The sequence below is a fragment of the Vigna unguiculata genome, chromosome 8 (genome assembly GCF_004118075.2).
Source record: "Vigna unguiculata cultivar IT97K-499-35 chromosome 8, ASM411807v1, whole genome shotgun sequence".
Classification (NCBI taxonomy): Eukaryota; Viridiplantae; Streptophyta; class Magnoliopsida; order Fabales; family Fabaceae; genus Vigna; species Vigna unguiculata.
Genome location: NC_040286.1, coordinates 6,390,638 through 6,415,760, shown reverse-complemented (window position 1 = coordinate 6,415,760; position 25,123 = coordinate 6,390,638). Strand labels below are relative to the sequence as shown.

At 30.1% G+C, this 25,123-nt stretch overlaps 1 pseudogene; it reads left to right on the top strand.

The window, feature by feature from the left end:
* The first annotated feature begins 15,850 nt into the window (after positions 1-15,850).
* LOC114193264 lies at positions 15,851-16,611 on the top strand (annotated as a pseudogene).
* Positions 16,612-25,123: the final 8,512 nt, after the last annotated feature.

Below are 25,123 nucleotides of genomic sequence, written 5' to 3'. Positions count from 1 at the left end.
ACATTCTTGTTAGCTTAACAAAATCTCCTGTATTAAAAAAATAAAAAATATTTAAATATATGAAATTATTAATTATAAATACATAAAACTAGTAATATAAAAAATTTAATTACCTAAGCTTTTAAGTGAAACAGCGGATTGAAATTTGCATTTCCAAAAGCATTTTTCTTTCTTATCCTTTCCTTACATCAAAACAAAAAAAGAAAAATAATTTGAAGGAGTAGTAGAAAGACAAAATTTTTCCACAAAAAATTGTAATAATTTCATCAATGATTTTTTTTTTGTGTGCAAAACTTAAAGACACATCTTTCAAAGGTTTACGATCTTCAATATGAAACTTTCACTCTCAGAGACTCTGAGACTCTTGAAGTGTCACCAGGGATATTTCTTTTTCTTTATAGACTTTTTAAAAATTCCAAAGTCATTCTTCTGACGTTATTGTATAAAACTTTAAAAAGGTATCTTTGTCTTTATAAAATTTGTTATATGCATTTATATTATCTTTATTAATGTATTTAATTATTTTAACTTTCAATATAAAAATAAAGGAACCAATGCAAACTAATTATCCTTAACCAGTATCCTTAGGGCACTAGTTAGCATTAATGCACATTTACTTTATTTGGTGGACAAAAATGCCCCTAAGTATTGTTAATGTTTTATTTGATGCCCACCAATAAAAATTTAAAAAGTAATAAAATAACTATGTTTTAATGATGTTAAAAATTAAAATCTAATTAAATGTAAAAAAGTTTTAATTAATAGAAAAACCAACAAAAATAGTATTAAAACATCTAAAAAATTTGCAAAATAATAATAAAAGTATAAATTAAATAATAAAATAAGTATATTTTAATGTTGTTAGAAATTTCAAAGAGATTTTTTTCTTTTTTGTAAAAATTAAAGATCTACCTTTCAAACCTTTTTCAAGTTTTCACCGATAGATTTTTCGAGTGTCAAATAGATATTTTTTCTTGCTTTTTAGCAAATACCATAGAAATTCTAAAGTGTTTATTTTTTGTGTAAGAGAAATATTGCTTACAAATTCAAAATGTAATTTTGTCTTTGTAAAACTTGTTATATGAATTTATAATATAATTAATTAATAGAGTTAGTTATTGTAGTTTTCACCGTAAAAATGATGAAATCAATCATCAATAATTATTTTCTAACTAGTGTTTTGCAAGGGTTAGTATCTCCATACAATAAATATTAATACATATTTTCTTATAAATATATCTACAAAAGAAATCACATATGTGTAAAATTATCTCTCCTTCTTTCATATTTTTTTGAACTCATCAATAATTGAATTATAACCAGAACTTTCAGCTATTTTTTTCTTCAATGTAAATAATCATATTGTCGGTAATAAATTCATCTTCACATATAACTTTCCTTTTATTATCTTTAAAAAATGAATCTATTATTTGATTGTTCATCAATATACTTTTTTTAGAGCTGTCAACACGGATAACTTGGTCCGATCTAGGCTGACTCACCACGGGTTGGCCACCTAGTGAGCCAACCCAACCAGTTCACCTATTAGCGAGCCAAAAAAATTTGAACCCAACCCAGCCCACCACAGGTTGGTGGGTTAAACGGGTTGACACATTGACTCACTTAATTAAGAAAAAAAACATTTTTTTCTTCAGTAAAAAAACTAAATTATAATTGTGATTAAAATCTAAATAAACTTTAATACAATCCAAAATAATGTTCAACCCCAAATATAAACAAAAATCACAAAAATATTAGGTTTGCATTTGTTAACCCAAAACACTCTAACCCAACCCAAATACAAAAAAATCATGTAACCCTTTATCTGTAGGTGGGTTGGTGAGCTAACCCAGTCACCACGGATTCAACCAGGGTGAGCCGGGTTCTTGGTGGACTGGGTTAAAAATTAAACCGCACTGAAATTTCTAAAAAGAATTCAACCCAACTTAGCCTGAACCCGTGGTGGGCCATGTTGACCCATAAGTTCTGCCCACTTATCAAGTAAGATAAGACTCACTTGCCTATTTTTTTTTCAAGAATGGAAGACAACAAATGAAAAATGAAAGGAAAAAAAAATACCAAGTTTGTGTCTAACTTATTTTTTTCTTCAAAAAAAAAAACATGTGAGAGTGAAAAATGAGTACAATCAATTTGAAACTCAATAGATAATGTAAAAAAAAAATCTTAATAAATAATTTTATTCTTTATTTTATTCAATTTTATATTTTATTATTTATTAAAATTAAATATTATACTTTATAAAAAAATAAAAAAATACCTACTTTAATTTCCATCCATTTTCAATATATACTATACATATATAATTTGAAATTTTCAAAAAATATTAAAAACTTTCTATATACACATTTAAAAAATTTCAAAAAATTTTGGGGCCACAGCCCTCTTGCCCCATAAACATCCGCCTGTGTGTTACCAACCAAACCAAATATTGTTACACATTTAAATAGTCAGCAGATGAACAGCAATGATCAATGTTTTTATGCCACAGTTGAAAGCTTTGGTACTTAAAAATTCCAACCATTTTTGTCCTTTTCAGAAGCTTCGGATTCAGTAGATTTTGTAGTAATTTTTTATACAAACAGGAGAACATCTCGTGTATAGATATCGGTGACAAGCTTTTAGAATAATATAAGCATTTAGACTTTGATAGGTGAAGTTTGTTTTTTTGGAGCTTTCTTTGTCAAACTTTTCATTGAAGTTCATAAAAAAATAAGCAATTTATATACTAACCTCTGCTTCCAGGTGTGGACTATTAGAGAAATAAGAGTGTGAATTGTGCTTATTTATATTTGTTGATGTGAGTATATATATAATAGGGAAAAAAGAAAGTTACGTAATTAACTTTTGCGATTTTACTTTGAGGTCTTTGCTTTTAAGTGAGGAGAGTGACAAAACTCAAAAGATTACATTGAATTCTTTAGTATCAAATTTAAAGCTCTATATCATGACTAATTCTAAAAATTATGTTTGTCAAATTTATATAATAATACTAAAAAGGATATTGTAATCCCGAATATTTTAAAAGAATTCAAGTTTATGTTTTTTTTTCTAATAAAATTAATCTTTTTTTAAGACTAACCATAATTAACTTCAATATATTTATGTAAAATAGTTAAAAGTTTTGTTTTGTTTTTTTGTATTTTTCAAAATTTAATGTGTAGTTCCCTTTTTATTTATAGTTGTTATTACACTTTGTTTGTCTTTTTGGCAAGTGAAAAAATTGTAATTAATTTGTAATAACTCATTTAAACAAATTAAATTTCAGTTTTTAAATATTATTTATAGTTTTATAAAATGATTACTTAATAATTTTGATGTTTGCAGGTTAACTTTGATGCATTGATTTCATGTACAAAGACAATGGAATAAATTGGAAAATATGTATTTGCAAAAGTTACCAACAATGTGTTTTAGTTGAATATAATTCTTATGTACCCCACTTCAACGCTTACGCTATTTCATTCCAATTCAATTTTGATTTTAATTATGAAATCATTTCGTTATCGTTTATCTGTAACCGCCATTTGATTTTTATACCTACACTAGAAGATTGAAAGGCAGAAAAATAATCAATGGTATAACTAGTCAATAATTCACTTCAAATAAGATTTAATTCATCTTGAACGTACATAAACTTATTAGAATAGTAAACATTTGAGTATATTATTCTTCAATTATAAATAGCCATGTAAAATATAATCAAATTTTATAATAATTTTAAAAAAGTAAAGCATATATAATTTATATGTGTTCGAAGCTCTTAATTTGTTCTTTATATATTTAAATTTCCTAGTTATTTTCTATTGAAGCAAAGTTCTTTAGTTGAATTTTACACTTTCTTAATTTGACTATGGAATGTGTTATAAAGAATAAATTAAAAATTAAGTTGAGTTACTCTTGTTAGAAAATTCAAGAATAAGTAATAAATAAAGATAAGAAAGTTTAGTTGAGTACTATAGGAGAAAAATAATCCATAAATTTATTGTTTAAAAGTTCTAGATTGAAGTCGCATTAATTTCTTGTGTGGAATATGTTAGAATTAATTGACGAATTAATTCTATTATACGACTCATTTTAAATATTATGATGGACCGAATTGCGATTTAATAAAATATAAAAACCTATTGGTTATTATGGGAAATCATAATAAAATAAAATAAAGTTCCCTTACAATAAGTCATCAAGAAAGAGAGTTTTAGAAGAGTAACGAAAACAAATATATAGATTAGAAAAAGAAGCAGGTTGAAGACCAAAAATAAAGAATGTATTTTTATTGGATCTCTCTTGAATTAAAGTTAGTATCATATTATACTATTATGATTTATGCACGTAAATATCTAAAAATCATAAATCTTAAGATCCTATGTTTGATTTCTAGAATAAAATATTGTTACACACAAACTACAAAATAATTTACAGATTAGACTCATATTATTGGTTATGTATATTAAGATCATCAAACATAAAGGTAAAATTTCCATACACAAGAACTACTTTAGTAAACTTTATATATATAAATGAATCAAATTATAAGGGGTTAAAATGGAAAAATCAATATAATGGTATTTATATAACGTTATGGAGAGACTCCTTTATTTAGAAGCAACCCTTTTCTGACCCTATATTATATATTTCTGTTTCTTCTTTTATCATTTAATAATATATTTTTGCTTACGGATGAAAATAAATAGTCTATGATCAAATGGAGAATACTGAGATAGGTTAAATTATATGAAAATATTTAAAAGTTAAATGCAGAATAAATTTTAATTAGTTAACCATTGAAAAAGATATCTTGTATTAAAATTTCACGCTTTAGACTATTTATATTTTTTACCTAAACTAGATACCTATGTCACAAAGTAGAAAGCAATGGTTGAGTAAACGAAACCCACTTGGGCTGCTCTGTGTGGAACATAACAGTGTTATGTGTCAATGGAGAAAGTGATGAAATTTCATATATATATATATATATATATATATATATATATATATATATATATATATATATATTAAATTGAAAGGACAACAATTGATAATGATGGGTGGTGCTCATCATACTATATTAATCAATTTATATATATATTTGGTTGTTAATTTATTTGGAACATTAAATATTTACAACTTAACTCCAAATATAATATATATACACATACATCATGTAATTGAAAGAGTACTTTTCAAGTAATTATTCAAAACAATTTAACAACTTTGACTGATTTATATCTTGAATAAAAAAATGAAATATTTTTGTAAAATTACTTAAAATAATTTGACTTCTCTCTAAATATATTTATTGGACCTAATTTCTGTGACCAAGTGGGAGGACATAGAAGGGAGGCAACCTTATCCTTATCTTAAATAAGTAATTAATTAAATGAAAGAAAATATGTATAACCTTTAGTCGTAGCTTTTGAGGAGATTGAAGGGGCATTGTAAGAACTGTAATTTAGGGGACAGAAAAAGCGTGTGTGGAAAACTTCTTACAATTATTGTTAGTATTGATGTACTTCACTGTTCTTACATTTTAGGATTGTGTTTGAAGTTTTTTAGGTCAGATAAAATTGTTTTGGTGGGATGAGTGAATTTATGGTTGAGCACAGCTAGGTAAAGGAAAGGGACTATTGTTATGAATAATCTTCTTTTGGAGTGTGGAAAGGGAAACATAAAGATAGATGAGGTTGTGAATGTCCCAAGTGTTGGGTAGGTTGCAACTTGCAAAGGAACACACATGCAAATCACCTAAAAAAAAAGAAAAAAGAAAACATAATTTTTCATTAGCTTTTAGTTGGGTTCCTCTATTAAATAAGCTAGCTATTAAATAAACTAGTTGAGTATATAGATCATAGATCATTAAGGACCGAAGAAATTGATGATTTACTTTCATGACATGCAGCTTCATATGAAACAATTCTATAAAAAAATTACAACTATTTTTCGTAATCTAATATATTATGTTTTTTTATGTAACTTTATTTATGTTATTAGTAATAAAACTAAATAAAGATATGATTAATTATGTGCATTAAAATAGAATGATTTGCTGGTAAAAAATGTCTATATCCATACATAGCATATATATATATATATATATATATATATATATATATATATATATATAAAATATGTAATAATAATAATAATAATAATAATTAATGATAAAAATTCTAGATATAATAACAATAATTAATAACAAAAGACCATAAAAATTATAACATCATAAAATTTCTTTAAAATATAATGTTAGATTAAAAAACATTATTTTTTTTTGTGAAAAAAATTATTCATAAAATTTTGGAACTCGAGTCCACTCCATATTAGGGGTGACAATATGGGTCTAGCCCGTCGGGCTGACCGCATGCTCGCAAAAATAATGCAAGGCGGGTTAGGATAGTGAACTCATAGGTCCGCAATGGCCTGGTCTGTAGAAGCCTGCAGCTTGTGCGGGCTAGCCCTCAAGCTTGCAATGGCTGACCCGCAAGCCCGCAGTGACTCGACCTGTAAACGCCCGAAGCCCGCGTGGGCGGATCAACAAACTTGCATAAAAAAACTTATACTTGTGTATATTAGTTATTTTTTTTCTGGACTCTTGTATTAATGTTTCAAATTCTTGTATGATTGGAAAAAACAAGTATTATGTATTTTTGTAATTTGCTAAAATTTAAAGAATACATTGTGTATGTCAAAGTACGAATATGAATATGATAAACAAAGGACGGACCAACCTGCATTATGCGGACCAAGTGCAGACCGATCCTAAATGGGCCGAGTCGACCCACATTGCCACCCTTACTCCATATATAAACAAATAATTGTTTTTTGACATTACAAGAAAAAACACATAACGTCGCATTAAATTATAAACAAAACATTCTTTAACAAAATGACTATTTGTATATCGATGAGAAATATACATAAATGTTTATATATATATATATATATATATATATATATATATATATCAGCATTATTTATTTTTAGCAATTTACTTTTCACAGTTTAGTCCTAAAAGTCCAGTACTTTTGTGTTGCTCATGGTGGTGGAAGGAGTGTGCTGTTGTAGGTTGCACCAAGAGTGCACATGGGCGTAAGTAGGGTTGGGCAAAATAAACCAAACTGCATTGCACTATCAAAAACTGCATTGAACTAAAAACTGTTCGCATGAACTGCACTGAACTGAACTGTTATTCTTAAAAATAAACTGGACTGAACTGCACTGAATTATAATATAAACTGAACTGTTTTATGAACTGCACTGTGTCAGAACTGAACTGCACTATTTTTGAACTGAACTGCACTATTTTTGAACTGAACTGCACTAATTTTTAACTTAACTACACTATTTTTGAACTGAATTGCACTGATTTTGAATAAATTTCACTATTTTTGAACTGAATTGTACTATTTTTGAACCGGATTGCATTGATTTTTAACTGAATTACACTATTTTTGAACTTAATTACACTATTTTGAATCGAATTGCACTAACTACATATGATTATACTACGCAATAATAATCTAAAGTTTATAATTTGAAAGTGCTTAGGAAATAATACTTGAAATATGCATCATACTTCAATACACCAATTAACATTTTTATAATTTTTTATTTATATTAAAGTTTTCCATAACTTAAAATGTAATTAAAATATTAAAATTAATATAATAAATATAAATATCGGTATTAACTTATTTTTTATATTTCGAAATCTTATGTAATATTACTTTTTAGTTTTACAATGTTTATTATGTTGCGTCAAATTTTTTAAAGGATTTATTTTAGAAAATTTTCAAAATTAATATTTTTTTTAACATTTGTATTCATTAATATTTGTGTGAAAAATGTTCTAGGAATTTTATGAAGTTCTAAAATATATTTCGCGAAGCAAAGAATCAATAACTTTTTATATTTTTTAAGAATTTTTTAAAATAAATTCTCTTTAAAAAAGTTGACGCCACATAATAAATATTTTAAAACTAAAAAATAATATTACATAATATTTTAAAATAAAAAATACGTTATTATCAATATTTATATTTATTATACTAATTTCAATATTTAAGAATATAAATAAAAAATTATAAAAATGTTAGCAGTCACAAAATTTAATTTTTAAAAATAAATTCTGTAAAATCATAACATAAAAATAACATTACATAGTAAAATTCATTCAAAATAAAATAAGATCTTGAGTTAATTTATAATTTTTTTTAATAAATTAATTATAAATATTTTATATTTTTCTCAAAGAAAGAGTAAAAAAAAATTAAGACAAAATAAAATAAATATTTCAATATGAAAGAGAAAAAATAGAACGTAAGACACAAAATACATAAATCCAATTCTTATCTTAATACCAATATTTTATTTGAGGTCTTTTGCTCTTTCAATTTACTATAGTTTAATAGTTAACTTAGTTAACTTAACATTAGTTTAGTTTCTTAAAACTGAACTATTTTATAATACCGTTCAATTATTATTATGAATAGTTTAGTATATTTTAGTTTAATATAGTACAATTAACTATAGTTTAGTATAGTTTAGTAAATTATGCCCAGCCCTAGGCGTAAGTGATGCAGGTTTGAAGGGGGGGGGTGTATTGTGTTCGGCTTTGTGGGGGTAAGTGATGTAGGTTTGAAGGTTGGGTGAAAAATTCTCAAGGGAGCATAAATGTTACGGGTCACACACTAGTTAACCCATTTTATCTATCACTTATTGGTTATGGGTTAGATAGTCTTGCAACTCAACGGACTAAACATGGCAGACAAACCGGGTTGATATGGGCTGACGGGTTGAATATCCTAACCTAGTCCACCTTTTTCTCGACGGGTTGACGGGTCTGTCCGTTTGGCTCAACCTGTTTTGGCATTCCTCTGAGAGTTAAAAGGAAGTCTATGTTAGCTTGGTGGAGCATGAGGCCAGCTCGATTAGCTTGGTGCGGGCTTCTACATAACTCAACTAGGTCAATGGAGCATTGGAGTGCTTGGATAACTCAATGGAGTAGGTGAACAACCCGGATAGCTCAATGGAGCCCAGGTAGCTTAATGGAGCATGTAAATAACTCAAATAGCTCGGTGAGGCATTTCGAAAGCTTAGTGGTGCATCCATACAACTCATGTGCGGAGACAAATCTCTTATTCAAATGTTAGAGCTTGCAAAAGGTGATTTGCAACAGAGAATTGAAAAAGAAGTTAGAGACAATGCATAGTTACAAGCAAGAAGAAGGATAAGAGAAACATTTACGTTTGTAGGAAAATTTTGTTAGGTTTAGAATAAACTCAAATGAATTAGCTGTTGGAATCTTTATAGTAGTTAATGATTTGGCCGTTGTGGGTAGTAAATGTGTTAGTAGATTGAGTACAACAGTAAAAAAATATAAGTTTATAAATTGTCTTGTGAATAACATGAATTCAATAACAACAAGGTGAATCAAGTTTTTTATAAAAAGTTTGTTGTCTACATAAACTGTATAGAGAACATCTTCCAAATTTGAAACATATAACTTATGGGTTTGAAATTCTGTGCTAACTTTTCTATAAGAAAAATGCTTAACGATCTTTCTTTTTCTTAATTAATAATTAGTCGTGACGATCTCCTAGTTTATCCTATATAACTCAAGTGTATAATTCTATCATGAGTATACGTGAGTTGTTAATTTCATTAACATTATGAAGGTCAAGGCCACAAGATCAAACAATACAATAAGATATTTTGACATCGGACAATGTTGATTTGACACCAATTTTTATTTTTTTTAAGATCATTTAAGCCTATAAATAACTGTCAATTTCTTGTAAAACACACTTTGAGTTATGAGTTTTTCAAACCCGCAGATTAAACGGTGCGATGGAATTTGGTAAACATGTGAGGAATTGCTTTCATATTTAAAATTTTGTATTCACTAAAGTCAGTTGTAGAGGTTAGATAGACACGCCGTTTCACGGTGAAAGTCTACCTTTTTTAAGTATCATAAGTCTTAAAGTGTTTTGTGAAAGGAAAAATCTGGTCCTTCATAGTTATACACATAGTTGAGTCTGTGTTGTTTTGAATATCAGTATCTAACTTGGATTTGGTTGCATTTGAATAAGAAACAGTTTGGTGACGATGTGGAGAGTGAGAGCATTGTTCTGATACTGCTACTTCTTCTCCATCATATTTGTGCTACCAAACTATGATGCTCCGACACGTCTCATAAATGACCTCATAAATAGCGTGTCTCGTGTCTGATACGTATCGGACACCGATACTTGTACGATATTTGTAGGATACATTATGTCCAATCTGAAAGATACTTTTTTATCTTTGACATGATTTTGATGATTAAAATAAGGAACAAATCTTATTTTATCACTATTTTTCGCATATTGGATATTAGATAGATAGATTTGATTCATTTTTGTATTAGTTGACAATGTGTTAGTTGACAGTTTCAAACTTAACATGTATATACACGACGTGTCCCGTATCCTATGTTTTTTCAATTTAGCCGTATCTACGTATCCGTGTCCGTGTCATCTCTGAACCCGTGTCCGTATCCGGGCAATATAGCTACCAAGTACGACCAAGAACACCTTTGTCCCCCCTTCTTCCTGTGGCAAAATCAGCAACATCACTTATCCATTTTGATTAAAAGGCGACCCATAGAAGTGTGGTTAGGAAAGGTATGAGGTTGGTTGTGAGAATAATGTTACGGTGTTGTATATGAACTCTGCAAAATACCATGTTCAGACAATCAACTACAAGAACTACACAGTGAGAGTGGTTGATCCTGCACTTCAACTCCATAACTGCTCCTCCCTTCCTCTCCACTCCCTCTCTCGCTCCAATTTCTCTGATACTTATTATAACCCTTATTACACGGATACATACCAAGCCGTTCTAAATGCATATGACAATGAGGAATCTCTGACTCTGATTTTCGAGCATATAGTGTTTGTGAATTGTAAGCACTCAGTGAGAGAGAATGTAAAGTATGTGAAAACAGAAGAGCGCGTGAAGTGGGACTCAAAGGGCTATGCATATGCTGTCGGTGGTGACCTGAAAGCTGCAGACTTGGAAGTTGGGTGTGACATAAAGCTTGTTGCTCTAACATCTTTGAGGACTTTCAATAACCATTCCTACACTTCCATGCACAGCAGCTTGGCCTATGGATTTGAGATTTCTTGGGTAAAACTCGCCTGCCAGAATTGTCTACTCTCATCAACTTATTGCTATTTCGACTCTTCTATACAGGAGCTTCAATATTGCAACTTGGATGAGTGGATTCTAAAACAAGTATCACACACAAACTAGTTCTATTTATTCAATCAATTAAAAAAAGAAGTAATAATTCATTATTTTTTGTATTCGTCAGAACTGAAGCTGCTGTAAAAGAAAAGCTCATGCATTATAGCTTTATGAAATAATTATGCAAATAACCTTCTTGGATAGAAATCAGGATCAACAGTGTTATAAAATTTATATTTCTTTCATTTTATAGGTATATCAGATCTGGAATTTACAGCAGCAGGTAAGAAATTTTTATCATCATAATTTACCTATTCTTTTAGTTATATATGAGACATATATTAAAGCTTACACAATCTTACCACTACTTAATATCATGAGACAAGAATTTATAGGCTTTAGTTTGGCACTAAGAATAATAACAAGAATTAGTTACGTGAGATGACTTTCTCCTCATTTCTCAAAATTTTCTTCCTCCATTCGTTAGTACAGATAACCTATCATTGTCTGGCCTACTGCAGGAACTATGGTTACATATAACTTATTAACTATGATATATGTAACTTCAAATTCATTATGCAAACATTCACATGAGAATACATGCTCCTCCTTCAAAGACAATTTTCTTACGGCCTATAAAAGAAACAACTTTCTTATACTTAGGAGCTTCAACAACTAAATATATTCATATCTGTTTAATTTAGAAATCAAATTTACTTTAACATGTACCTTATTGTATTTACGTTAACGGTGTAAATCAAATGATTCTTCACATGATATTTCACTAAAAAAAACCTTTTATATTGTTGACCAATTTTAGGGATAAAAAATAAATAGTCATTATACCGACCAATTTAGATATCAATTTTTAAATTAAATTTATTAGTAACTGAAATAGTTTTTAAATTAGACACTATAGTGGATTGATCTCTAAATTTATCACTAATATTAGTTGCAAGGTTTAGCTAACAAAATATTGGTCTCTAAATTTGTCCCATTAGTGACCAATTTAGATATAAATTTACAAACTAACTTTTTTGGTAACTAAAACCTTGGTAACTAATGTTATTGACCAATTTAGAGATCAATTCACTATAGTGACCAATCTAGAAAATATTTTAGTTATCAATAATTTCTAGTTTATAAATTGATATCTAAATTAATCATTATAGTGATTAATTATTTTTTGTCAGTAAAATTAGTCACTAATAAGATATTTTTTTACTGTGTTTATTCACTTGAGCAAAATTTTCTTGTAGTATTTAACTAATTAGTCTTTATGACACCTAAATTGGTACCTAAATTGATCACTATAGTGATTAATTATTTTTGTCACTAGAATTGGTCATTATTCAAAGATTTTCTTATAACTTACTACGACTTTATAAATTTGATACTTAATTGATAAGTATCGATAAAATATTTTAAAGTATCGGATACGTGTCAGACACAGATATGTGACCCAAATTGAAATATCGGTGCATCATACGTAATATATGATGATAATTATATGATAAATTGTTGTTGTATGTTTTCTAATATTTCTTCTGATTTGATTAGAGATAAAAAATAAATTTGTTCTTATCTAAATTTGTCTCACTTATTTTAGAAATTTTTTATATTATACTAATACATTACTAAAAGTTCTCATATTACATGGAATTTTTCTTGGAAATTTGTTAAAAAAATTTGCAAGAAAATAATTTTTTCTGCCTTTTTTCTAAGGATCTTAATTGGCAGGTAATTTTTTCGTAGGTAATTATTTTCTACGAAATTATAAAATTTACAAGTATTTCTCACAAAATTTGTTGCAAAAAGTGTTTTACACAAAATATTTTGCAAAAAAATTGGTAGTAATTTCTTGCAAATTTTTTTTCACAACAATTTTTAATTATTTCCTACGTAAAAATTTTCAAAACAAAATTGGTAAAAAATATGAGTTTTTTTAGTAGTGATATGAATATAAATATGAGTAATATTTAATATTTTTAAATTTGATATATATATATATATATATATATATATATATATATATATATCGATTTTGGTAGTTGTCTATGTTTTAAATTAGTAAAACATTCTTAATGTATTAGATAAATAAATAAAAAATTTGTATTATTTTATTTAATTATTCATCTCATTTCATTATACTACATAAATTTGCATTCTCTCCCAAGACTTATTCAATGTCTTAAATTCACTAAATTTTCTAATGCACTTTCTCCTCCTGTTATTATAACTTCAATTACACATTTTCTTCATATGAATTACATTTTTAAAAAAAAAGATAGACCTCCATTTTATAGAATTAAATTGTGTGAATACCGTTTATATATCTTTCCTTTTATTTTGTTGGTTCTCAATTTCATTTTATTTGAAGAGCTAATTTGGTACACATATTTTCATTCTCTCATTTAATGGTTCAACTTGTTTAAAGTCTACTAAGTTCACCCAAATCCTTGAGGTGCTTTCCACGTTAACATTTGTTAAATAATAGATATTGTAGTTATCATGAAATTTCAAATATGTATAATTGTTATTTAACACAATATATTATTTTTTTACTATGATTCTTATTTTTTCGTGAAAAAAATATTTAATTAATATTTGAAACAATGCGAAAAAGTGATTACAAATATATTTATTATTTGATGGGATTGAAGATAAGATACAAATTTTAGACCTAATAAGAATGAGACAGATGGGTATAAATTTTTCTTAGAAGACAGAGATAAACGTAGTCAAACTTATACTTACTTTATCATGTTGTAACTAACACAATAAAAGCCTTTTATGTATGTTATTTTGGACTTTTTATGTTGATCTTAGGTTGAACTCTATCCAAGGCACGTAAATTTACATCAAACGCTTAACACCTTAAGTACACTTTTTCTACTTTTCTTATAAAAAATAATTAGACCACCATGAAACACCCATAACAGTCCCCAATGACGCAATGATGATCTATAAAGATATACAACACATTTGTACTTGACCCACAAAAACACTAATACAATTGAAGCTTCCACCATGAAACACACGTAACCACCCAAAAAAACCCACTAGCAACAAAGAGAGACATTACTATTTATGAATTCATGTTCAATGAATCTCTTTATAAACTTATATTTTCAAAAGTTGGAAGGAAGTATACATTTAAGCTATGAAAAAAATATATAGTACATCATATAGTATATAAGTTGGATTGACTCGTGGAATTGCTTGTCTCTATCATGGGTGTGAGATGCAAATTTTGCATTTTGACATCAAATCCCATAACATCTTACTCGATCAAAACTTTATTCCAAAGGATTATAACTTTGGATTAGCAAAGTTATATCCAATAGATAATTGTTAAGAAATAGATTTTAAGTTTAACTCCATAAAATTGGTTTATAAGGTGAGGTTACACCCACTTATGTATTGTGAATTGACCTAATCTCTATTCGATATGAGACTTCCAACATATCCCTTTCATGCCAAAGTATATACATTTCTTGCCTGAGACTATAGACATTAATAGTTTGTCTGATAGTAGCTCGATAGTAGATGAAACAATTGACCCAACAACCATTTGCATCATCACAATGACATCAGCAAGAGGAAGCATTGGATATATGGCTCCATAATTGTTCTACAATAATATTAGAGAAGTATCCCATAAAGATGTTTATAGCTTTAAAATATTGTTGATAGAGAAGGCAAGCAAGAGGAAAATTCTAAATATCCATACAAAACACTCAAGTCAACTTTACTTTCCCATTTTTTATCATATTACAGAAGAGGAAAATATATAGATATAAAACATGGGGTGTAAGCTAGGAGGCACTTTCACAAAACTAAGACTACGATGCGGAAAAGGAAAGTTTAGGATCAATTGAATACATAGGTGAGATCAGGAAACAATAAGAACAACACTAATACAAGTATATGGGAAGGAACAAAGTTTTGGGTTAAGTAGCAAGAGAAATAGTGGTTGAACAAAAGCTTCCCTAGAAGGTCGTATGACACCAACAAGTTGGATACGTTGAAAGTAAATTTCATTCCTTAAGATAAAAAAAAAATTATTATTTTCAAATTTCAGGTAACGAAATAGTTAGAGGAACACAAACTGAATATAAAATGTTTATGAAAGCTAAAGAAATTGTTTTAATGACAACCATATTGAATTAGGTCTTAATGCACAATAATGTTACTGACAAATGTATTTATAGATGACAGTGCCATAAATGGAAAGAGTTAATGGTTGTTTATGCTAGACATTAAATTTACTATTCTTTTGATGTTACTGTGTAAATGGATATGACAAGTTAACTACTCAAGTTACGAAAAATTACTTGTACAAATCCTTTATTATATTACATCATCAATATAACTACTCAAGTTAAATATTCTCGCAGATATCGGCACTCTTACTGCAGGTATCGGCACTCTTGCTGGTATAGCATGGGTCTACAAAATTTTGTTTGGATGACCATTCTTAAGTGTGATTTTCATACGTAAATGGAGGAAAAGACACACATCAATGTATAAAAATATTGAAAATTATTTTGAACACAATCATTTGGTGCCTATTCGATATTCATACAAGGAAATTACAAAAATGACTAAAGATTTCAAAGAGAAGATAGGTGAAGGAGGATTTGGCTCTGTATTTAAAGCAAAGTTGTGTAGCGAATTTTGTGTGGCAATCAAAATGTTAAGCAAATCCAAAAGAAATGGACAAGATTTATCAACGAAGTTGTAATCATTGGAAGAATACATCACCAAAACGTAGTACCATTAATTGGATTTTGTGTTAGTGGCACAAAACGCGCTCTTGTATATAAATTTATGCCCAATGGATCTCTTGATAAACTTATATTTTCAAGAGATGGAAGTATACATTTAAGCTATGAAAAAATATATAATATATCGGTTGGAGTGGCTCATGGAATTGCTTATCTCCATCATGGGTGTGAGATGCAAATTTTGCATTTTGATATCAAATCCCATAACATTTTATTGGATGAAAACTTCATCCCAAAGGTTTCTGACTTTGGACTAGCAAAGTTATATCAAAAAGATAATAGCATCGTCACAATGACAACAGTAAGAGGAACCATCGAATATATGTTTCCTGAATTGTTTTACAATAATATTTGAGGAATATCCCACAAAGCTGATGTATATAGCTTCAAAATATTGTTGATGGAGATGACAAGCAAGAAGAAGAATCTAAATCTCTATGCAGAACACTCAAGTCAACTTTACTTTTCCCTTTAGATATATAATCATATTGGAGAAGAGGGAGATATAGATATAAAGGATTTGACCGAAGAGGAAAAGATAATAATAAAGAAAATGATCATAGTTGCACTTTAGTGTATACAGTTAAAACCAAACGATCATTCCTCGATAAATAAAGTAGTGAAAATGCTTGAAGGAGAAATTGGAGATTTGGAAATACCTCCAAAACCTATTATTTCTTAATTTTGAATGAATTGATCATCTGGTAATGATTGAAATTCATCAAAGTAATTACAGGTTGAGGGATTGCAGAAAAAAAGAGATTGAAAATTCGCATTGAATTGGTGAAAAAAAAAAAGAAAAGAAAAAAGGGAAGCAGGTGAAATGTTATATTTGGAGTTCTGTAATCAATGATAATTATGTTTTGATATCTAGAATTCTACTGCTGCACCTTTATTGTACCTGTTATTTGAATAATAGATGTAAATGTTTTTTAAATAATATGCTTTCTATAGTAGTATATGATATCTTCCGTTGACTATTAAAAATATACTAGGTTTGATATTTTATAAAAATTAAATATATATTTCAAAACTTTAAAATTAGTTATCATCATTGTATTTCAAAACATATAAACGACAAAAATATTTCAAAACATATAAACGACAAAAAAAAAATCCGATTGAGAATTCAAATCTGCGATTAACTAACCATTCGACCATAGTAGTAAGTGATTTTACTAATTATTATTATAAACAAATTTAAAATTTTATCATAATAATTAGCTTAGGGTCTCATAGCTCTTCTAATATATATAAGATCTCCACCGTTACATAGTCCATCTCCGCCATTGTTAGTGATTCGTTCTACCACCCACACTTTCTTGTTCCCATCTCTAAGAACAATATGTTCAGGAATTAACCCAAGGATAAGAAATGAGGCCATTTATAGGGAAAAAGTAATTAAAACAGTATATACCAATGACATGTTCAACTTCTTTAGTGAACAAACATTATTTGACTCACAGAAATTCTAAAGTCATTAAAATTATTTTTCTAAAATTAATCATTAAACACCAAATACGAAATATGTAAATATTTAAGGATCAAACGTGAAATTTGTTTATTAAAAGCAAATATAACTGAATCACTGAATCCTTTCAATTGAATCTCACTGTTAGAGGCGAAAAAGAGACCTTGTGTAGGGTTGGATTTAATGTATCGCAAAACGTGTTGTGCAGCTTGATGATGATAGGTGGTTGGATTCTGAACAAATTGGCTAAGGAGATGGATGGCAAAGCTAATATCAGGCTGAGTGTTGGTGAGGTATAGAAGTCTCCCAATAAGTCTTCTATAAGATTCAACATCACACAAGGGAGCATCAGTGAGGAATAATTGTTTGTAGTTCTTCGATATAGGAGTGTGACATGGTTTACTGCCAAGCATCTCAAAATCATTCAAGATATCTAAAGCGTACTTTCTCTGGCAAAGATGGATTCCATGTTTTGATCACGCAACCTCCAAACCAAGGAAGTATTTAAGCTTTCCTAAGTCTTTGATTTTGAAGCTTTTATTAAGGGTCTGCTTTATTTCTTCAATGGAAGCTAAGGAATTTCCAGCAAGAATAACATCATATACATACACAAGCAAAGTAGTGAAAGTAGTATCTATATTTTTGATAAAAAGGGAATGATCAGACTTAGACTGTACAAAGCCAATAGAGATAAGGAACAAAGAAAGTTTGGCAAACCATTGTCGACTAGCTTGCTTTAAGCCGTACAAGGACTTGGTTAGCTTACAAACCTGATTTGATTGTGATAGAATAAGTCCCAGAGGGAGAATCATATAGACTTCTTCTATGAGATCTCCATGCAAGAATGCATTATCTACATCCGGCTGGTGTAAATGCCAATGTTGTGTGGCAGCTACAAGGCGAGCCATGTATCTCTCAATGGAGCCATTCGACTTGTCTTTTATTTTGTAAACCCACTTGTAATGAATGGGAACCTTATTCTTGGGTAACTTCGTCAAATACCAAGTCTTATTTGCTTGGAGAGCTTCTAATTATGTTTTCATGGCAGCTATCCATTCTGGGTATTTGCAAGCTTCCTTAAAATTTCTCGGCTTAATGTGGGATGAGATAGCCATAGTAAAACACAAATGTGTATCAGATAATGATTTGTAGGACAAAACAGAAGAAATGGGATATTTAGTTTTACCTTTCAAATTTATTTGAGTGGAGTTGTTAATATTGTGATGGTAGTCATTAAGAAAGTTTGGAGGCTTTCTGATTCTGCTAGAGCATCTTGGACAATCAACATTGGTATCTTCAAGTGGTCTTAGCGTTGTTATTTTGAAGAGCTTCATTAGTACTGCAAAATTGTTGATTCTGCAAAGATCTCTCTCTATTGTGGCAATTCATATTAGTGTTGCAGTGATCAGTCTCAATTCGTACAATCTGGACTCTACTATCACTGTTGTATTTTGTTGGCTCAATCAAGAAATTGAATTCATTATTCGTGACAGGGCTCTCGTGATTAGAGAAGGAACCACCAATGTTGCTATAAGGAAAAACATTCTCATAGAAAATAACATTTCTATTAACAAATATTTCTCGATTAACCATATCAAGAAGCATATAACCCTTTACTCCATTTTTATAACCAAGGAAAACACATTTCCTAGATCTAGGATCAAGTTTTGTTTTATTATTTTCTAAAGTAGAGGCATAACACATAGATCCAAACGTTTTAAGGTTCATGTAAGTAGGAGAAGTATCATGCAATAACTCATAAATGGATTTAGCATTTAGAGAAACTGAAGGCAACCTATTTATTATGTGTATGGCATGAGATATAGCATAACACTAGTAAAGCTTAGATAAGCCAGACTGAAACATCAAACTATGAGTAACATTCAATATGTGTTGGTGTTTCCTTTCCACCACAGAATTCTGCTGTGGAGTCTCTATACAAGTTCTTTGGTGCAAAATTCCAAATTTATCATACAACTCATCATATTCAAATTCTTTTCCATTATCAGTCCTAATGATTTTGACAGCATAGTGAAACTGATTTTTAACATATATAATGAAATTTAAAAACAGCGATCTAGTTTCACTCTTAGATTTCATAAGATATATCCATGTATGCCTAGTATGATCAACAACAATTATAAGAAAGAATCTATGGCCATGAACAAAAGTAAGAGAAAAGGGGCCCCAAATATCAACATGAATAAGGCTAAAAGCAGTGGCAGTTGAGGAATTACTCAATTGATAAGGAAGCTTGTGTTGTTTAGTGAAATGAAAAACATCACAAATGTGCTTAGAATCAGCACGAATGTATGGAAATTTTTTACACAATATGTCAAGAATCCTGTTTGAAGGGTGGCCTAGTCTAAAATGCCACATATCTGAATCAAGTCCTTTATATTGCAAAACATTATTTACAAATACTTGATTAGAATTGCCAGAAAAATGTTGCAAGTAGTACAGGTCCTTATTTAGCTCAGCACGCCCAATCATCTTGGAAGTACCCTTGTCTTGGATCTGACAACTCTTGCAAGAAAATATTAGTTCACAATCGAAATCCCCAATTAAACGTTGCACGGAGATGAGATTAAAGGAAAACTCAGGTATGTATAAAACATTAAAAAACATTAAATGCTCAGTGAATTTAACAGTGCCCGCATGAGTAGCTAAAACATGAGAATTGTTAGGCAATTTTATGCAAACTGGTTTAATCTTGTAGAATGAAATAAATTGTGATTTATCAAAAGTGACATGGTTTGTAGCACCAATGTCAAGAATCCAGGAAAATTTACCTGATTGTAATTCTTCCTTTGTAATTTGTCCAATGTGGCTCCGAATCTGATTGACACTATGACAAGAACTTTCCTACAAAAGGCTTAATAACTTTTGCACCTGTTCGTGAGTGAAGGGATTTCCATCTTGTTTAGAATCCTTATTAGTCTCAGATTCTGGATTGTTTTGGCTAGAAGTCTTTGTGCTTAGATTGCACACTTGATCATTCCTTCTATCGGAATTGGTGGTATTTCTAGACAAATCTTGTCTTTTGTACCAAGGAGGATACCCGTGTTTGGAGTAACAGTAGGTGCACTGTTTTCCTTGAGCAACAAAGCGACCTCTTCCTCTTCCATGATTCCTCCAGCCACTTCCTCGTCCTTGAGACTTAGAATTGATTTGTTTTTCTTGATTCCAATTATTTTGTCTCTCTACAAAGTTGATAGAAGCTTTGGTATCTTGAAGACAGTTTTAACTATCTTTCTTGTTGTTTAATGAGAGAAAAGACTCGATTTATGCCAGGAAGGGGTTCCATTAGTAGCACCTGAGTTTTGATCGTATTGTAAGTTTCGTTCAATCCTTTAAGAAAGCACATCACGTATTCGATTTCTCTGTATTTGGCAATAATCTTGGACAAGGTGCAGGTACAAGGAGTGTCACAAACGCAATCGGGTATAGGCCTCAGGAACTCCAATTACTCCCAAAGGATCTTCAAATCCATGTAGAATTGGGTTATAGTTCGTTCTCCTTGTTTAATAAAATGAATCTCTTGCAACAGATCGGAGATTCAAAAATAATCTCCTTTAGAGAAACGCTCCTTTAAATCTTCCCAAAGAATCTTCGCAACATCGATGTAGACAATGCTCTCGGCGATCTACGGAGAAAGAGTACGCGTTATCAAAGACAAAATCATCATATTGCATCGTTCCCATGCCTCGTAGGTTGGATCATCCCGTTCAGGAATCTTGATACTTCCGTCAACGAACTTCAATTTATTTTTCGAAAGAAGGGCACGACGCATGTTTCTGCTCCATGAATGGTAATTGGTTTCACTAAGTGGAGGTGATACAAGAATCATTCTTGGATTTTCACCGGGATGCAAATAATAGGGATTGGATGGATTATTGACAATATCCATAATGTTGGTTGGTTTGGAGTGTATATCTTTTTGGCCTATTGTTATGGTTCCTAGTCGCTGAGAGTGAGCCGTAATTGGATTTATCCTTTCGGGGAAAATTTTGAGGTTAGATTATCACTTTTTCTAAGATCAGAGAAAATTAAATAATTAAATAAATATTTATTTAATATAAATACAGATAATGGAATTTTTATGGCATCTAGTGTGGAGAGTTATGATAAGGAATAATATTAACTCAAGTGGTTGAGAGTATTTGGTTATTATAATTCGGTCAGGCGACCAAGGTTGGGGTTGAGCGAAACGCAGTTTCGCTCAGGCGAGAGTGGCTCGTCTAAGCGAGGTCGCAATGGGTTGTTCTTATGGATTGGTGCATGGTCTACAAGACTTTGGATGATACTTTAAGTATGGAGTTGCTGAAGCATTCCTTGAGTTATGGCTCAGAATGACATTCCTTAAGTTGTGGCTCAAAATGGAGGGTAAACATGTGGCGATCCCGAGTTATGGCCTGGTGATGGTGGAACCACGAGTTGTGGCTTGTGGAAACAAAGGATATCTTAAGGTCATCATCTGAGGATGTAGAACGTGGATGAACATGATGGTGGTCATGTTATTTAGAATTGGAGGATATTGGTTTTTTGATAAGTGTGTGTGTGTGTGAGCACTTTATTTTTTGTTATAATTTATGTATGTTGTAAGCTCACCCTATCTGTTTGTGTTTGACGATGATCGTATAATTCGTTACATGGGAGCAGTTGATATTTCAGGTGGAGCTGGTGAGGCATAGAGTCGGATAAGGGCTAGTTTAAGACCCAGGGAATTTAAATAATTAAATAAATAATTATTTAATAAATCCGGGTGGTGGGAGCCTTATGGCAATTAATGCTCACCTTCATGACGTGGAAAAGCACTAGCTTAAATGGTTGAGAGTACTTAGTGGTGTGAGAGGACTTGGGTTCAAGTTTTATGTATGCCAATTGTGTGTTATTTAATTTTATTATTTTCTGATGATGTGTTTTGGGCGTGATAAGTAAGTATATATTTTTAGATGTATAAATTATCTCGAAAGATGACTTGGTTGAGTTGGTTGTGCACTTGAATTACAATTGGGTGGTAGTGGGCTTAAACCTTGGCTTGAACAAAATAACTTTCTTTCTGTTACAACCTATTTTGGCATGGATGTGAAGAGACGCAGAAACCCTCGGAGGCAACTACGAAGGGCTGGAACCCATGCTTTAACAGTGAATCAATAGCCTTAAACTCCTTTTTTTAATGAATTTTTGTTTTGCTACCATTAACCTTAATTAAGGCATGATTACACTAACACAAAAAAGCCTTTTAACGGCTGATATTTTTGACCTTTGACGTCTGCCTAAACACTGACGTCGTACTGGGTGACGTCAAAATAACGTTAGAAAACAGAGCAAAGGTCACTTAACGTCGGGGCAATAGGGGTCCGACGTTATCCAACGTCGTGGCCAAAAGCAACAAATGTCAATTTTCGCACTAAATGGAGCCAAAAAAATAGAGCAGTTTGACTTCTGTTGGGCTCTGATAGACGTTAAATAACATCGGCCATGGTAAGCTCAGACGTTAAATAACGTCTGTCAGAGCACCACCAGACGTCAAACTGCTCTGTTTTTTTTTTAATTTGGCTGTTTTTACAACATTCTCACACCTGAAAATCAGCACATTCCCAGAACAGTTTCATAATAATTTTAGCACAATTCTGGAGTTACAGTTATATCTAATAACACTTAAGTTTCAACATATATTCTAAACTAATATAAATAACACCAAACTAAAAGTTCCAACAAGATATTTTTATACAACAAAGATTTTGAAAGGAGTTCTAATTCCTGTGGTATCAACTCCATCTTTCCAATAGATATGTTGCCCACTCCTATCTTAGTGCGTGGATAATGTCATCTGGTAGAGGTGATGGATTCTTGAACCGCTGAAAAAGTAATACAATTTCATTATGTATGAATATCATTCTTTAAAGTTTGATATATGATTTATAACATGTGAAAGATATATATATATATATATATATATATATATATATATATATATATATATATATTATTACCTCTATCAATTCATCTTTAATTGCAACTTGAAGGATTGTTCTTATCCAAGACATGACATAATATCCACATTCCCATCAACCTTCTTGCTTGTTACACTAAACATTATAAATAAAATAAACACATATCAAAGTCATAAGTTGACATACAGAAATTAATAACTTTTAACTGAATGAGTTCTAACCTTTAGATATAATACTTTAAGTTGTTAGCCTCTAGGCTTACCCACAATTCTAATGAAATTTTGGAAACATAAAACATATGTTAGTTTTTATAACTAAGTAGATATATAGGTTAGGATTGAAAAAAGGTAATACTTACTCTTGTAACATGTTTTTCAAAGCAGGTGGAATCTTTCTATGGCATAAATAAAACCATACAACCGTGCATTGCTTGGATCGATGACACATAGTTGCCAATGATACCTGCCGTCAATCACAAGTACTTAGTAGAAATAATTAATGATACTTCATAAAATATTACTAGCAAAAACACTTACGCATCAATGTATGGCGCAAAGTAGATCTCTCTATTTGACTCAACCATCCATGTTTGCAAATAAAGTTTGATGTTGTCATGTGAGTTTCCCGAAGGTTGAATGGTTTCAAGTTTAATGAATCCATAGACGAAAGATCAACCTTGGTCCACAATGAATCCATAATAAATCTACATACATAAAATAAAAATTAATGCAACAATAATACTAAAAAATCAACTACAATTAGTCCAATTTTACAAATAACAATAAATATAATTTTATTTAGTAATTTTACAAATATTATTATAAAAATTCAATTAAAAAAAGAAATAGGCCAAAAAAACTAAAAAAAAAAATAGTCTAAGATAAAAATTATAATTGCAAATAAAAAAATACAAGCAATTATATACATATAATGAAAAAGATATAACAAGCAAAATAATCTCAAAACGATGTAAATAGGGATGAAAACACATAATATTTGGTTGAAAACGCCTAAAATCAATCCATAATCTAGTCCCAACCAGTTTGGTGGTGAAAAATGTCTGAAACTCACCTAGAGGAGGTCAGAATAATGGTCGTCAATGGGAAGGATCGCGAAACACTGCAAATGGGGATGAAAATAGAAAATATTAAGTTTGAAACGCCTAAAATCAATCCACAATCAAATCCCAACAAGTTTGGTTGTGAAAAACGTTCAAAAATTACCTGGAGGAGCTCAGAATGGTGGTCGCCAGCGGACAAGCTTCGTGAAAAATTGGTGGCGCGATGAAATAGTTAGGGTTTCTGCATTTCGCGCAGAGAAAACCCAAAAATTGACGTCGAGGTTGTGTGGTCAAACGTTACTTAACGTTAGTGTAGAGGGGGTCAAACGTTAAATTAAATCGGGGCAGAGTGGGTCAGACGTTAAATTAAGTTGGGGGCGGAGAGCTCAGACATTAATTTTTACATAATATTGGGGTACTGTGGGTCAAACATTAAATTACGTCTGTGTTGGAATAGGCAGACGTTAAAAAAGTCAAATAATTTACAAAAATGCCACCGATCATTTTTAATGTAGGACCTTTTCTGGGCAGACGTTATATGGGTGACATTATAGAGCTTTTTTGTGTTAGTGTTAAGAGACTAAATAAGGGGAGA